Source organism: Tamandua tetradactyla, chromosome 2 (assembly GCF_023851605.1).
Source record: "Tamandua tetradactyla isolate mTamTet1 chromosome 2, mTamTet1.pri, whole genome shotgun sequence".
NCBI classification, from domain to species: Eukaryota; Metazoa; Chordata; class Mammalia; order Pilosa; family Myrmecophagidae; genus Tamandua; species Tamandua tetradactyla.
The window spans coordinates 155,812,359-155,826,634 of record NC_135328.1 but is presented as its reverse complement, the minus strand read 5'-3'; the positions used below and the strand labels follow the sequence as shown (position 1 = coordinate 155,826,634).

Here is a 14,276-nt window from a genome sequence, read left to right as displayed (position 1 = left end):
CCATACTCTATCTGAAGACATTCCTTTTTCTTCCACAAAGAATCATACCCCTACTTCATGCCGACCCTATTGACACTGAGTTTTGGCATAATGCCTTTGTTACATTCAGTGGAAGCAAATTACAATGTTACTGTTGACTGTAGACCCTAGTTTACATTGATTGTCCTTTTTCCAATATACCATTTATTTTCATCATCCTACAATATTGACATTCATTTGTCCTTCCTTCATGCAAAAATGTTTTTTCTATTTGTACATTTAATAACTATCATTGTCCAATCCAGGCATTCCTAAATTATACCATTTCAGTCTTTGTCCTCTATCTTTCCCTCTGGTTACATACAGGGCTCCCAGCCCTTCTCCTTCTATCTTACTCACATTCAGCTTCATTCAGTACTTATATTATTGGGCTACAATCAGGTAGTATTGTGCTATCCATTTCTGAATTTTTACAGTCAGTTCTGTTGCACAATCTGTATTCCTTCAGTACCAATTGGAACAATCTCTACCCTATTTCTTTCTCCTGATAACCCATGTTCTTAACCAAAATTCTCCAAGTTCCCTCATTAATGGTAGTTCATATTTGTGAGACAAGACAGTATTTTTCCTTTTGTTTCTGGCTAATTTCACTCAGCATAATGACCTCAAGGTTCATCCATGTTGTTACATGCTTCATGACTTAATCCTGTCTTAAAGCTGTGTAATAGTCCATCATTTGTACATACCACAGGCTGTTTAGGTACTTATCAATTGATGGACATTTGGGCTGCTTCCTCCTTGACAATCATAAATAATGCTATTATAAACATTGGTGTGAAAATGTCCATTTGTGTCCTTGTCCTCAGGTCTTCTGAATATATAACTAGCAATGGGATTGCTGGATCATATGGCAATTCTATACTTAGCTTCCTGAGGAACCACCAAACTGCCTTCCAGAATGGTTGTACCATTTTACACTCCCACCAACAGTGATTAATATGCTTCTTTCTCCATATCCTCTACAGCACTTGTTGTTTCTGTTTTTTTTTATAATGGCCATTCTAGTAGGATTCAGATGGTATCTCATTGTGGTTATGATTTGCATTTCCTCGTAGCCAGTGAAATGGAAAATATTTTCATGTGCCTTTTAGTCATCTGTATTTCCTCTTCTGAGATGTGTCTGTTCATGTCTTTTGCCCATTTTATAAATTGGGTTGTATTTTTGTTGTTGAATTGAAGAATCTCTTTGTATAGTCTGGATACTAGACCCTTATCTGATATGTGGTTTCCAAAAATTGTCTCCCATTGTATAGGCTTCCTTTTTCCTTTCTTGACAAAGTTTTTTGTTTTACAAAAGTGTTTAATTTTGAGGAATTCCCATTTATCTATTTCTCACTTCAATACTCATGCTTTGGGTATAAGGTCTAGGAAACCACCACCTTTATAAGATATTTGCCTACACTTTCTTCTAAAAGTTGTATGGTTTTAGTTATAATGTTTAGGTCTTTGATCCATTTTGAGCTAATTTTTGTACAGGGTGTGAGACATGGATCCTCTTTCATTCTTTGTATGTGGATATCCAATTATCCAAGCACCATTTACTGAAGAGATTGCTCTGTCCCAGGTGGGTTGGATTGACCACCTTATCAATTGTCCATAGATCAATTCTTCATAGATGAGAGGGTCTATATCTGAACACTCTATTCAATTCTATTGGTCAGTATACCTATCTTTATGCCAGTACCATGCTATTTTGACCACTGTAGCTTTGTAATATGCTTTAAAGTCAGGTAGTGTGAAACCGCCTATTTCGTTTTTCTTTCTCAAGTTATTTTTAGCTATTCAGGGCACCCTTGCCTTCCAAATAAATTTGGTTATTGGTTTTTCTATTTCTACAAATTAAGTTGTTGGGATTTTAATTGATATTGCATTGAATCTATAAATCAATTGGGGTAGAATTGATTCATTTTCACTATATTTAGTCTTCCAATCCATGAACACAGCAAGTCCTTCCATTTATTTAGGTCTCCCATGATTTCTTTTGACAATTTCTTGTAGTTTTCTGTGCATAAGTTCTTCTTATTCTTAGTTACATCTATTCCTAAATATTTTATTCTTTCGGTTGCTATTGTAAATGGATTGTTTTTCTTGATTTCCTCTTCAATTTGCTCATTACTTGTGTATAGAAACACTACTGATATTTGGGTGTTGACTTTGTACTCTGCCACTTTGCTTTATTATTTATTAGCTACAGCACCTTTGCTGTAAATGTTCGGGGATTTTCAACATATAATATCATATCATCTGCAAGCAGTGAGATTTTTCTTCTTCCTTTCTAATTTGGATGCCTTTTGTCTCTTTTTCTTGTCTAATTGCTCTGGCTAGAACTTCCAGCACAATGTTGAATAACAATGGTTGCAGTGGGTATCCTTGTCTTGCTCCTGGTCTTAGACGGAAAGCTTTCAGTCTTATTCCATTGAGGATGATGTTAACTGTGGATTCTTCATATTTTCCCTTTATCATGTCGAGGAAGTTCCCTTCTATTCCTATCCTTTGAAGTGTTTTCATCAAGAAAGGATGTTGAATTTTGTCAAATGCCTTTTCTGCATCCATCAAGATGATCATGTGGTTTTTCTGCTTTGATTTGTTGATATGGCATGTTACATTAATTGATTTTCTTATGTTGACCTGTCCTTGCATACCTAGAATAAATCCCACTTGGTCATGGTGTATAATTCTTTTAATGTACTACTGATTTGATTTGCGGTACCTTGTTGAGGATTTTTGCATCTATGTTCACTATAGAGATTGGTCTGTTATTTTCTTTTCTTGTAGTAACTTTGTCTGGCTTTGGCATTATGGTGATGATGTTGGCTTCATAGAATGAATTAAGGTAGCTTTCAGTCCTCTTCAGTTTTTTGAAGAGTTCGAGCAGGATTGATACTAAATCTTTTTTAATGCTTGGTAGAATTTACATGTGAAGCCATCTGGTCCTGGACTTTCATTTTTTAGGAGCTTCTTGATGACCAATTCAATCTTTTTACTTGTGATTGGTTTGTTGAGGTCATCTATTTCTTCTCAAGTCAATGTTGGTTGTTCATGCCTTTCCAGGAAGTTGTCCATTTCATCTATGTTATCTATTTTATTAGAATGTTTTTCTCTTTCTTGCCCTGCCTATATGGAGCCTTTTTTTTCTTTTAGGACAGTATCCCCAGATATTATAGTCCCTAGTCAGATTTTCCCAGACTGAACTGGCCAAGTGTTAGGAGGAAACAGTTGCCAGCATTAGTTTTCCCTGAGGGTGAGACCCAGTGGTTGTCAGACTTTCCTAAGAAGTCTCCAGACTCTGTGCTTTTCCTATCCTACCCAGCATGCAGCACTTGTCTGTCCATGGCTTCCCACCAGTGTAAAGTGATATGGTGCTTTTAATTTCAGCAGACTCTCCCTGCCTGGGGCATGATTGAGCAGAGGTGAGCTTGTAGGCTGGCATTAACTGCTTCAGTTTTTTAGTTCCTTGGGCCTGAATTTCTTGAAAGAAGAATTCCACTTTAGCTGGGCCCCACCTTTCTCTTGGGATAGATACAACCTGTAGGGAATTAATTCCTTTCACCTGACTAGTTACTTTGTCTGGCAGACAAGCTTAATTCTGCCCTTCTCTGGGACACCACTGCAGCCTGAAAAGGCTTCCAGTTCTATCTAATGAGCTGTTAAGGAGTAGGAAAAAAAAGAAAACAAACAAAAAAAAACCTTTCCTGAGCAGACCCTGCTCCTTGAGCTTATCAATCAAAAGCTTAAATTGGTATGTGTCTCTATTTATCTCCAGGCTCTATGTGCCCCCTTTTCTTGGGGTCCAACCATTTTGCAGTATTTTGTGCTGTCTAAAAAGCCTCTGCTGTTTTTCTGTCAGCCCCACCCCCTCTCAGCCAGGGCAAAAACTCCTAGTACCTTTAGTGCTTAGTCTAGGTTTTTCTGTTCTGGGGGCCTAATTTCAGTAGTCAGAATTTGTTAATTAATTCTGCATGTGGAGCTTGGTTGATCTGAGCCTTTGCGGCTAATTAAATCTGTTTCCTTTCCCCTCAAGGAACTAGCCTGCCATGCCCATGGAATATATACATGTGGTCAAATATTGTGTGCCTACAGAAAGTAACAAAGTTGTGAGGCACAGAACATTGTGAATGAACCTGGGAGACATTATGTGATGCAAATAAGCCAGAAACAAAAGAGCAAATATTTTATGTTCTCTTTTAGAAAATACTTATAAGAAAATTGGAGCCTAGATTGGAAGCTTTTATAGCAGTCACATTTAGTCCAGAGCTGTAATAGTTATTTCTAGATTTTGAGAGGCTGTTCTATATATGTATAACCTGGTATTTGCCTGGAAATTTGAGTACCTGTGTGAAACCTAAGACTCAGAGTAGGAGTTTCACAGGTCTGAAAGTCAAAAGTCAGCATTGCCATGTACAGCATTGTTAAAGAAATTGAAAAGAGATCAAGCATCAATTAGAGATAAGAATGAAGCTGATCAGGTCAGGACTAAGGTCAACCAGAATGCAGGGGTAGAAGGACATTGTCTGTATTTTAGAACTTCACCTACTATATGAGACCAAAGGAAGAGAGGTTTACTTTGTCCAAAACCTAAATTTTCTGTAGGACATAATCTAACTCAACCTGTCTGGATAGTGCATTTAAACAGCCTAAACACATGGAGGCCAGAATGGGAATGCAGGCTTGTAATTTTGTATAGCTTAATGTAATGCCCAGATACATCCTAGAGTATGTCGAGGAGATCGTTAAAATGTATTGGCAAAGTTCCTTGAGGGAGGGGTGAAATAAAAATGAAACTATTAAGATCTACCACCTGGGAAACCCCTGATAATGTCTCAAACATTTGGGACTCCCAAGTCAGTAGGCCAAGCCCTTGATCTGGAGGCTTGCTTATCTCTGTAATAGAGAAAACAAACCTACCTACAGTTGTATCTAAAAGTTACTTCTGGAGGGCCTCTTTTGTTGCTCAGATGTGACCTCTTTCTAAGTCCAACTCTAAGAAAAATTGTTAGCATCCTCCCTATGTGGGACATGATATCCCAGGGTGAAAGTCTTCCTGGCAACATGGGGCACCAAATCCCAGGAATGAGACTGCCCTGGCACCATGGGATCAACAATGCCTTCCTGACCAAATGGGGGAAATGAATCATAACAAAATAAGGTATCAGTAACCAAGAGAGTTCAAAAAGAGTCAAGAGGCTATTCTGGAGGCTATTCTTATGCATGTTTTAGCTAGATATTGCTATTTACCATGATTTGACAACCCATAACCAAAACCATTCCTGCCAATCCTAAAGAACACCTAGCTCTCTATTTAAGATTCTACTTAATTTTCTTGCACTATGATTATGTTCCAGAAACCTATACCTCCAGTTGGGTACCTAGGCCAGATGAGTCCTGAACCCCTGAGGGTTCAGCCTCTCCAGTACATCAACTAATTCTACCCCCATCCCATATTATCAATAGCCCCTTCTAACACGAAAAATTTAGAATTGGTATAGTCCAAATGCCCCCTAAATATTGGGAAAAAGATCAAAGGAGAAGGGAGAGCTATAACAAAAAAGGTAGAGTATAACAAATGAGTACAACTGAAGAATCATTATAGTGATATTTCTTTTAATCTCCAATGTCTTGGAGCACCTAGAAGGAAAAACTAAAATTGTGAACTATAACTCATACCAAACTCTGAAATCTGTTCTATAACTACTTGTTACAAATGTACTTTGAAATTTATCACTTTTATGTGTATATGCTATATTTCACAATTTAAAAAATTAAAACCTGAGCCTACTATTATTTGATATTTTATATTATTGTGAGTGTGGTTTGTGGTATTCAATGCCTTTCCTAGTCCCATCACTCCTACTGTGATTACCCTAAACACCCAAATGACATCCATTCTTCTTTCTCCTTTAGGAAAAGACACTGGATTGTTTCTGAGATACTGAATCAATAGGACTGGAAGCTACTTATGTAAATTGTAAAGAGTTTCATCCCTTGATAGAAGCTTGGAATAGTCTCTTTTAATTGCATAAATTAAAAAATTTCTTTGCCATGTGTGGTAGTTAGATTCAGTTGTCAACTTGGCCAGGTGAACGTATCTAGTTTTGTTGCTGCGGACATGAACCAATGGCACGTGAACCTCATCTGTTGCTAATTACATCTGCAATCGGCTAGGAGTCGTGCCTGCTGCAGTGAATGATGTTTGACTTCATTGGCTGGTGCTTAAATGAGAGAGCACAATGTAGCACAACCTAAGCAGCTCAGCATACCTCATCTCAACACTCACAGCTCAGCCCAGGCCTTTGGAGATGCAGAAAGAAGTCACTCTGGGGAAAGTTGTTGGAACCCAGGGGCCTGGAGAGAAGGCCAGCAGAGACCATCCTGTGTCTTCCCACGTAAGAAAGAACCTCAGTGGAAAGTTAGCTGACTTTCCTCTGAAGAACTAACAAAATAAATCCCCTTTTATTGAAAGCCAATCCATCTCTGGTGTGTTGCATTCTGGCAGCTAGCAAACTAGAACACCATGCTAAAACTCAGCCCTTGAACCCAAGGATTTTTCCTGATTCAGTTGCTGCTTGAGTTCCATTAGCTGTCATAAGTATGTCCTTAAGTATTCATTTTCTCTGCTTTGATGTTTGGTTATATTACATGCTTGTCAGAACCTCTGAATGAAGCTTGTCAATAATTAATTAAAATAAGAAGATGAAATTTTCTTGATAGATGAAGTTTATTTAAATTTTAGGGCTTATGTAAATTTAAAAATATAATAGGATTCATTATGTGTAGAAATGGTGGAAAGATCATTTCTTGATCTTTTGGCTAAGATCAAGGGTAAAAATAGGGGAGAATATATTCTCTAATTCTCTTCTTTTCTTATTGCATATAATATATACTTTATGGTGTATCTCTCATTTATTTAGATCTAATATATTGTAATCGTTTAGGTTATACAATCTATAGATTGTAAAAAGTCTATTTCTATCATAATTCATTAATTCATATTTGAACACAATTATATCATATAAGAATAATGACAGTTTTGTGTTTTCCTTTCCAATCGTTATTATTTTTTACTTCCTTCTATAGTGTGGCAGCAAAAAGTAATGAATGTGGCATGCCAGAGTCTGTATTCTTCATTCAAAAGCTGGCATCCCTGCTTTGTTAACAATCTCAAACAGAAAGTTTCAGTATTTCATAAATAAATGTTAAATATTTCCCAATTAAGCTTAATGTTTATCACAGGTTTTACAGATGTCATTTATCAGGTTAAAAAAATTATCTCCTATTTCTAGATGGCTTGTAGTTTTCATCAAGACTAAATGCTGAGTTTTACCAAATGCTCTTCTGTCTCTATTAAGGTGATTACATTTATTTCTTCATTCCTAAAGTGCTGGATTAGATTAATTCATTTCTAAGGAAAATAATCACATATTTTTGGTATGAGCTCAAGATCAAAATGATTTTTTTTATTTTCAACAGGCTGCATTCAGTTCCATAAAGTTCAGGATATTTGTATCTATGTTCAAGATTGAGATTGACCCATGATTTTTCTTTCTCATGTTGTTCCTGGCATGCTTAGTACAAAGCAATTGTCAAAAGGAGGAAGTAACCCAAGTGGCCACTGACTGATGAATGAATAAAGGAAATGTGATATAGGCATACGAATATTCAGCCAACCAAAAGAAATGAATTCTTGATACATGCAAAAAAATAAGATGAAACTTGAAGAGATCATATAGCATGAAATAAGCCAGACAAAAATGACAAATGTTGTATTTCCTCATTTTTAAAAAATAATTAGAATAAGCAAATGTGTAGGGTCAGAATCTAGAATATTGGTTACCAGGGGATGGGGTGGGGATTGGGAATGGGAAGTTAAGGTCTAAAATATAGGGGATTCCTGTTTGGAATAGTTGAAATGCTTTGGTAATAGATGGTGGTGATGGTAGAACAACATTGTGAATGTAGTGAACAGCACTGAAATGTAGATCAGAGCGTGATTAAAAGGGGCATGTAGATGGTATACATGGTAACAGAATGAAAAATTTTTAAAAATACATGTAACCACACTACACAAACAGCGAACCATATGTCAAACTATGGACTATATTTAACAGCATAGTTAAAAATAAGCTATAATCAATTATAACATGTTTCACACCAATATAAGCTGTTAATGTAAGATGGTATATGGGAATTCTGTATCTTATGCATAGCTGTTATTATTTAATCAAGAAAATAGTCTCATTTTGTTCACATATCATTTACCTGATTTCTTTCTTTGTCCATGTTATGATTTAGCACTTTTAACATATTGAAGAAACTTTTCAAAAGTCTTTGCTACCTTGCCAGATTACTTCAAATCTGTAACTGGTTTTCAGAGCTCTGAGAAAGATGGAGTTCTGCCATTTTTTGCTTATTGCTTAATGCTTCTGTGTGGGGAATGGAGCACTGTAGCAGCTCACTCTACCATTGTTTTGGTTTGCTAAAGGTACTGGAATGTAATATACCAGAAATGGGCTTTCTTTTACAATGGCAATTTATTAGCTTACAAATTTACAGATCTAGGCTGTAGAATAGAGGGATTAAATACAATCCCTTTACTCCATCTTGGACAAAAATGAAAGCCAATAATTTTCATCTACCATATTAAATAACACATGATTATAATGCATTTGAGATGCATCTGGGATTTAGAATACATCAAAATGTCCCAGTTAAGGCATCAACAGGATGATACTTACTCTGAAGATAGGCTGCTGGCATCTGGGAGTTCCTCTGTCAGATAGCAAGGCACAGGGCTGGCGTCTGCCAGTCCATCATTCCAGGGTTCATTGTTTTCCACTTCTGGTTCCAGTGTCCTCCTCTCTGAATATCGTTGGGTCGTCTCTGAGTTTCTCCAGGGCTTTTCCTCTCTCAGCTCTCACAGCTTTTTCTGTCCTTTATCCTCTCATAAAGGACTCCAGTAAAATGACTAAGACTCACTTGGAATGAGGGGGGTCATATCTCAAGTTGAAATAACCTAACCGAAAAGTCCTACCCACAATAGATCTACACCTAAAAGAATGTGGCCTTTTCTGGGTATATAACAACCTCAAACTAGTGCAACCAGCTTGGTGATATCATGCAATTTTCTTTTAAAGAGATCAATAATCATGGAAAAAATGTAGATTATATTCACCTACATACTTATCATTTATGATGTTCTTCATTACTTTGTAGAGATCCAAATTTCCATTGGATGTATCCATTTCCTTCTGTCTACAGGACATCCTTTAGTATCTTTTGTATTGAAGGCCTGCTGGTGATTAACTGGTTCAGCTTTTCTATGTCTGAAACTGATTTTTTTCTACTGTTCCTTTTGTGTAGTTCTTTCCTCAGTCAGATAGAGTCCTCACTAGTTTGTGCTGATCAGTATTCAGCCAAAGAAAGATGCCCGGGAGCCCTTGCTTCACTTTTATAAAGCTCTTTCTTGATGTACTTTTTGTTCTATTTCTGGCTCTCTTTCCTGAGATCTCTGGCTGGCTTGACCTCCTCAGACTTCCAATTCCATCCCAGGGTGACCGTTGGTCATTTCCTGGCTTTCCCCATCCTGCACTGCAGCCTGAAAACTTTCTCCAGGCTGTAAGTAAGGTAACTACCTCACCTCACTTGTTCCATCTGTTTCAGGGATCACTAAATCACACAGCCTTATGCTCAACATCTGAAAACTGTTACCATATATTTTGTCTGGATTAGTTGTTTCTTGCATGAAGTTAAATACAATCCGTTTACTCCATCTTGGACAAAAAGGAAAACCAATAATTTTCATCTGACATATTAAATAACACATAATTATAATGCATTTAAAATGCATCTGGGATTTAGAATAGCTCAAATGTCCATAAATGACAACTAGTTAGTCTATTCTATACCAAGATATTATTTCTAGCCATTTAAAATATTTTCTGGGGATTTTTTCCCCCTAAATTATCTCATAATCTCTTACTCTCCCACTTTATCCCTCTTAAAATTGAGACAAATTGATTAAGTATAGTGTGTCGTTTAATTCATCAGTAAATTGGGATAATAATCCCTACCTCTCAAGGTTGTAAATATCAATAAGGTAATATTTGTAAAATGTTTAGTAACTGAGCAACAGTATAATCCTAATTAATAAGAACTGTTAGAAAGAAAATGTTTCTCAGGTGGAACATTGATATGAAGGAGAAAGAAATCTCTTTCTGGTACTGAGCTTTGGGAATCAGGACATCTATACAAACTCTCTTGGCTTATGACATTAGGAGATATTGCTGCCCTCCCAGAGGAAGCCTAAATATGGAACTATGGTCTTCCTATGTTTTCCTCTTGACTCCAGTATGCAAAAGAATTGGGCCTAAATTCCAGAAGATGAATAATTTTTTAACTAAATTTTTAAGATTCTTTATAACTGTACTATTTTTATTGCCAAATAGTACTGGTATTCTTTTTGCTATTTTTATTACCTTTATAAATAAAAGTCTTTCAAACTTCAGTGGCATATTTTGGCACCATAAAATTTCTGAATCTAGAGAGATGTGATGCATTTCTGATGCCCAGAAAGACTTGCTCGCTGCTCTTAACAGCTTCTCCCATATTGGCCCATTGAGCCGGGATGAAGCACTCATCCGCCTGGTACGTGGCATGTGTCGGGGAGCCAGAATCTATGGATCCCGGGCTGCAGCCACCACCTCAGATAGTCTCCAGAGCTAAGCGCAGCTCTCCCCATCCACCGCGCAGATCCCCCAAAGGGAGGGCCGGCAATAGGGGCATGGGCAGCTGGAGCCCCGGGTTTCCTATGCGGCACTGTAGATCCCTCCCACCAGGCACGAGATCGTGCACGCCCGGAGATCGATCTGGAGGCGCTCTTCAATGCGGTCGTGAATCCCAAGACAACCAACGTGTGCACCAGACCTTGTCCAAGAGGCTCCAGAAACTACCCGCCTTCTTCTTTAAGCCGTGGAAGCCCAAATCCCACTCCCAAAAGGTCAGTACCGATGCAGGCATTCCCCAGCATGTTCAAGCTCATTCCTCTCTAGCATCCCTGCAGTTGGGTGCAATTTCTCCTGGGTCAGTGACTCCCAGGGGAGTAGTCGCTAGTCTAGCAGTTGCACCTACTGCTCAAACCTTTGACAGTTTCCTTTTGAGATTCCTGATGTATCTCTGTCAGCAGTCTGGGAGATGGCAAAGAAGTTTTCAAGTCAGAGATAAATTCACACTGATCAGACAAGATATGGAAGGTCCACAGACAGGCTATGCTCTCTCAGGTGCGCAAGATGGCCCTCACCAGTGCACCAAGCAGAATATGATGAACTCAGCCTCCGGGCCTTTTTCTGATGGATGGAAACAAGCCATGACTCAGTATGGAGAAATTTACAATATAAACCATAAGAACAAGACCAAGATGAATGGTGTTGATGAAATGAATGCATGAGATACTATCAATCAAAGCACCCTACCCTCACAGAAGAGGCATTTCATAGACTACCTTGAAGTCATTTCTAGGACAAATGTAGACCTTGGAACCCTGGAAGGAGATAGAATAACCATAGCAGAGGAGTTGATGTCAAGTCTGTAGGAAGCTTTGAGTTTTGACACACTTAATGACATGGAATCTCTTTTGGATGCCACCAAGCTTTATAAAGAAAGCTTTCCTACCTGGCTATAGAACCCTCAGGTAGACTGAATTCCAAACCGTGAAGGATTTAAGGAGATCATACATATGAAATTCCCAAATAAATCAGTTGCAATCTTATGGCTGATACAGAAAAAGATGAACCAACACCCTGCAAGATTCCTTCATCCACTCTTTTGCTTTTCCTTGACCATCGCTGCTGCTAATATATTGCTAACCTTTCAGAGTTGTCTTAAACGAATTTTTGTTTAAGAAAAAAAACAACCTATTTTGTTCTTTTGCTATTATAACTACCCCTCATCTGAGAGGCTAGGGAAAGTGAGCCTATTTGAGTGATGGATGCCACTCCTTTTGCTCAGTGAGATGTTCACCAATCATCTTCACTAAATACTCAGACTTGGAAGTCAAATGCTTCATGTCACAGAATTTAGTTAGTTCAAGCAATTGTTTCTTTGCTGCTTTTGGCCAATGGGGAAACATGACTTACTATCCTGGAAATCCAAAAATGTTGCATATGATATTAAGTACTTAGTGTTGATTTGAAGAGCTAGGTGAATCAAAGGTTGTAAACTACTTTCAATTTTCTTTTCCTCCTAGTGCTATCATTAGTCACATAGTGACCTTTATTCTATTTTAGGGACTTAAAAAGTATGAGTTTATTTTCTTAGAAATACACTTATTGCCACATACTCTATGCATGTTTTGTTTTCTTTTAGGAGGTTGCTTGGTTTTGTTGGAATCTAGGCAAGCTGCCATATTAGTGAATCTCTTCATAACTGTAGCTTGGCAAGTTTACTATAGTTCTTTTGGTGAAATCTACATTTCCAAGTTTTTAACTGTCTTATTTAAGCCTTGGTTATCTGCTCTCTGTATATACTCACATACACACTTAAAATTTTCATGACAATATAATAGCAAAATATATCATATTTTTAGGTTTCCCTGGTTTTAAATTTATTTTAAAATGGTAGCTTTGAATGTATGCATTTAGAGTACATAACTAATAGTTTATATTTCAGAGATAGTTTAAATCTTGTTGGGGTAGTCTGTAGTTGTTTGAGGTAGTTTAGTGTTCTAGAAAATGCTATTATTGTGGATGATGTCTAGAACAGTAACTTCTGGGGACACAATAAATGTTATCTGATGAATTGGAAAGGAACAAAAAAGGCTTTATTTACCCTTTGTTATTCCCTTGGACTAATTTTAAGTTTTGATGGGAAATAATTGAGTAGACTCATAATGTGCATGAAAAAAGTAAGCTTTATATGGTGGTTGACTTTCATTTAGCTTTGGAAGTTTGCATTTAAGTAAATTCCAGATTTGGAAGTAAATACTACTGCATTTAGTTCTCATTTGTAATAAATGTATTAAAGACTAGATCAAAAATTGCCTACAAAGTTTTTCTTTCTTACAAGACTTGCTCCTACTTCTATATGCTGAGAGTCGACCCTGGGCAGTGTATAGAATATTGCAAAGGCATGAGTTAGCTGGCAGAAGGGGTCAGATTAATAATTGTATATTGGTAGTTGATTTTAGCAAAGAAATAGAGATAATTACGAGTATGATTTTATTTTTACAATATGAGATATAACAAAAGTTTGTGTCTGTGGGAGTAATAATGGTTTCCAAGGAGTATTTTTTTTAAGACCAAAATGTGGATGAATCAACTCTTCAGTATAAACTATGATGTAATAGTTGGTTATGAATTTTAGTGGTACCAGCTAGTACCTCTGTAAAAGGGTTCCTCAATTTTTCTAGGATAAGCCCTTATTTTCAAGTGTTTATAACAGATATATGAACTCTTTCTGGGTAAAGTTAGGATGAAAAACCCAAAATCACTTTGGCTATGTGATTATAGAGGAGCAAAAAAGTTGAAAGTAAGAAGTTTTATATTAAATACTTTCAGTGTCAGAAAATTTAATCACTGTATCATATAATAGACTCTATGTTTTTATTCAGAAAACAATAGAGAGATTAAATCTTGAATTAAGTTTGGGGAAAATGGCCACTGTGCAGATGCATTGATTTTTAGAGCAATAATGAAATTCTACTTACAATGCAAAGTTGAGTATATGGATAGTACAGCATGCTATTATTTTAATGTACAGAAGATTAAAGCTACCTTAAAGGAATGCCTATGATTTTCCAGCAAGCCACAAATTAAGATTTACATTTTACATATGATCAGAGTAGCTTGAGATTTGGGTAAGGGTGTGAAGGCAGGGAGGGAGTGAAGACTTAGTGGGACCTTGATAAATTTATAAGCTTATTTCTCTTTACTGAAAACTTTTCTTGCATCGCACTCTCATTAAGGGAAGTTGTTCCTAAAATTTCAATCACTTAAGTGCACCTACAAAACAAGAATATGCACGTTTGTCCCCCCTTGACTTTAATTTACCTAATTATACCTTGATGTTGTAGCAATACTGTGGTACCTGACAGTGCTTTGATTTTACCATACCTTCTTTACTGACCCCAAGAGTACTTCTGAGTTTGAGCTACAGCCTTATGTGGCTATTCTTGTTGTATGTAGTTGTTCCTAATGTAAAAGTGACTACTTCTTGGTTGTATTGCATAACATTGGGATAAAACTTTA

The 14,276-nt window shown here is 37.0% G+C and overlaps 1 long non-coding RNA gene and 1 pseudogene across 1 annotated transcript in view; both read left to right on the top strand.

Moving 5' to 3' along the window:
• The window catches only part of LOC143674134 (uncharacterized), a 109,763-nt gene extending 102,653 nt beyond the window's left edge, over window positions 1-7,110 (top strand). The window contains exon 3 of the long non-coding RNA XR_013170879.1: window positions 5,941-7,110. This is a non-coding gene — a long non-coding RNA (uncharacterized LOC143674134). The remainder of the gene's footprint in view (window positions 1-5,940) is intronic.
• A 3,550-nt stretch (window positions 7,111-10,660) lies between these two features.
• Window positions 10,661-12,659, top strand: LOC143657669 (transcriptional coactivator YAP1 pseudogene; annotated as a pseudogene).
• The last annotated feature ends 1,617 nt before the right edge of the window (window positions 12,660-14,276 follow it).